The sequence below is a fragment of the Pundamilia nyererei genome, unplaced genomic scaffold (assembly GCF_000239375.1).
Source record: "Pundamilia nyererei isolate P.nyererei 1_Seehausen unplaced genomic scaffold, PunNye1.0 scaffold00107, whole genome shotgun sequence".
Classification (NCBI taxonomy): domain Eukaryota; kingdom Metazoa; phylum Chordata; class Actinopteri; order Cichliformes; family Cichlidae; genus Pundamilia; species Pundamilia nyererei.
This window is the reverse complement of record NW_005187508.1, coordinates 1,176,959-1,179,989: the sequence shown is the minus strand read 5'-3', so window position 1 is coordinate 1,179,989 and position 3,031 is coordinate 1,176,959. Positions and strand designations below refer to the sequence as shown.

Here is a 3,031-nt window from a genome sequence, read left to right as displayed (position 1 = left end):
TTTTAAGAGCATTGTCAGCTTCACTGACTGTGAGTATCTTTCTTTGTTGCTTTTATAAACATATAGAGCAATTCTCTATCAATCACGTTGAACCTCATTGTCCTGCTGTGAATTTTCATGTAAAATCTCTTCAGGGGAAAAAAAACCCACGGGTTTTAAACTAATTTCTGTTTTAAAAAAATACATGTAGTTTATTGTGTCAGATTGGCAGTCTGTCCGGAGTGTACCCCACTTCACGACCCATAGTACCTGGTGATAATGGTGAAAGAGCATTTAGTTTATTTTCTTTCTTTTTTTTATTCATGATCACTGGTGGCGCTTGAAATTTTCATGATTTGAATTGAAGTTGATTTGAACATAATTTTTTATGCTTATATATTCAAGGCTTATATAGCAAGGTCCAAGCAAGCAAAAAAAAAAGGAACTTATTCAGCTCAATTGCACAAGTCCAAAAAATCCACAAGCTGAGGAAAACTAAAAATTCCAAGAACACCAGAGGCAGCATAGACGAGAAGAGGAAAGACTTTGGTGATGAAAACAGGAAAGACAGGGCTCTAAATATTCACACCGAAGGCCAATCAGAGCAAGCAGATACACATGGGCCAAACTAGACCCAGGCAATAAAAACAATCAGACATGGGAGGAAGTAAAACTACACATAAGACTCCAGAGGAAAATAAAGCAGGACATGAATAACAAGAACCGAAGAAGCTAAAACATAACTAGCACTAAAATACAACAAAAAAAATAATAAAATAAATTAGTTATTCTTGACCAAGAATTATTAATTTCCTTTCTTCTTTCTTAAGAAATGAGCTTCATAATCTTCAAGACGTATTCAAACAAACAAAGGTGAATAAAACAAGCACACGCATTATTACTATTTGTTTTTTTTAAACTTAGGTTTCTTGAGGTGGAGATGAATTAACTAAACTCTTTTATTTATTTAGTTCATTTAGTCATTTCACTTTTTTTGCTGCCATGCAGAAATATTTTAAAAATAATTTATCTTGAAGTTTTGACTTAAGTTCAGCAGAAAATTCAAGTTATTTTCTCAGACATTTGAGCTAGTGAGTTCAAATTTTGAGATGCAGAGCGTAATAAATTTATTAGACCGTCTATCGTTAACTAGAAGAACACACAAATATTTAAAAAATGCCTCAAATTTGTTAAAAATGAAAAATCATGTTTTTATTTATCAGACAAATTCCTGCTGAATTCATGTTTTACACCCAGTTTTGAGAACACTAGACTTCTCTGAGATGTTAGAAATTAAACATAAACATCCAAGCAGTAAAAAAATGTTTCTGTTCAGGAAAGAAAGTAAATATTTCTACATATTTGTCAAAACTCAAAAAAATAATACTGACTTTTGAGATAATAACCTGAAATTTTGACATATGGATGCCTTTTTTCCCCAGAGGTGGAAACCAGCTTCCATATTTTGATGTGTTGTGTCAGATAACATTTATCATCAAGCACCTAATATGTATTTTTTTCACCCACAGAGATGTTACATCGCATAATTTTGCTTTTTGTGAGTCTGGTATTTTTGGAACAAGTATCCTTTGCAGATTTTACTTCTTCACAAATAGGTAATATGAAAACGTTTCAACCATTTCTATTAGCTTTCAGTGATACAGCACACATACACGTAGCGACAAGAAAATACACCATCTGACACTTATCACCTATCAGGACATAATAAAATAATCGATCCTTAGCAGGTCTTAAAATGAGGTAAATACAACCTCAGATGAACAACAACTCAAAACATCTTACACCATGTCACTTTTTTCCATGTGGGAAAAAAGATGTTGTGCGCTTTTCACTGCTCAGCTTTCCAGTTGCCTTCTTGGCTCAGCACCACACACGGCTCGCTCCCTGGTCCCGGCAACATCCTCAAAAGGGGAGACATGATCAGATGATGGAGGTCAGGTATGTGAGTCAGCCTCAACTGACACCACACCCTGAACCCATTGCTCCACCCCTCCGCTGCAGCTGAGCCACAAGCCACACTCCGACGCAGACATGTTATAATATGTGTTGTTGTTTATCTGAAGTAGTATGAACCTAACTTAAAGGACCAAATTGTTTTCTATTATATTTTTCACACAACTGCAAATCTCCAGATTGCTTTACATGTGTACTTTCTTACATTTTCTTGACTTTGTTTTCAGCGAAATGCACAGAAACCACACGTGAGACAGAAGACTTTGAACAGCTGAAGAAACTCAGGAACAGATTCACTTATATTGCAAGAAGCTGTAAAGAGATCAAGGACCGATATGGTGAATATGAAGGTGAGGACAATACAATCACACAAATCACAAGTCATAATTATTTAACGGGCAACATTCAGGATATTTCTACCCTCTTAAAATGAAACTATGTTTTCTTAATACTTTGTTTCCAGATGGGGTGTACTACCTCACCACAGCTAATGGCATGCTGTACCAGGGAACTGGTCCAACAGAAACACCTTTGGAACAGTAGAGAGCGCCACTGCTGATGACTTTAAGGTAAAATCAGCCGTGGTGGTAAAAACAGTGCTGGAAAGTAACATTAACTGAAGCACTTTACTTAATTTACTTAAAACTGATTGTGAGATCATAAAATGCAACACACTGCTGTGGTTAGTTTGTTGGAAACTCATCAGTTTCTTGCCAGATGAATTGTTTAGACAGAAATGCTCACAGGATACAACAAGAAGAAGCAACAATTAAATTCCTTGGTTTATCGTCTGATTGTGAATCTTAACCATGATGTAAATAACAGTATTAAACACCAATTAATATCATAGATAAAATATTTACCATAGGAAAAAACATTCACTTTAGTGTCAAACACTTTTGAAATTAAAGTATATTTTAGCTGGTTATAAGCTACAGTTCCAGCTTATGTCACTGAATTGGTTCGGTGCAGGTGGGCGTGGGATGTCACAAAAATTCTATTTGAAAAGAAAAGCAAAATATTTGAAAAGCAAAATGGAGCAATTTATGATGCAAAAGAAGTTAACTGGGCCAGAAGT

General features: G+C 35.1%; 1 protein-coding gene and 1 long non-coding RNA gene across 2 annotated transcripts in view; both read left to right on the top strand.

Annotated features, from left to right (window-relative positions):
* The window catches only part of LOC102211890 (intelectin-like), a 27,234-nt gene that overhangs the window by 21,479 nt on the left and 2,724 nt on the right, over nt 1–3,031 (top strand). The gene's annotated exons all lie outside the window — the stretch shown is intronic.
* On the top strand, nt 1,512–2,509 carry LOC102215858 (uncharacterized). Its single transcript, XR_001290479.1, has 3 exons — nt 1,512–1,595; nt 2,181–2,303; nt 2,417–2,509. It is a non-coding gene; the product is annotated as an uncharacterized LOC102215858 (long non-coding RNA).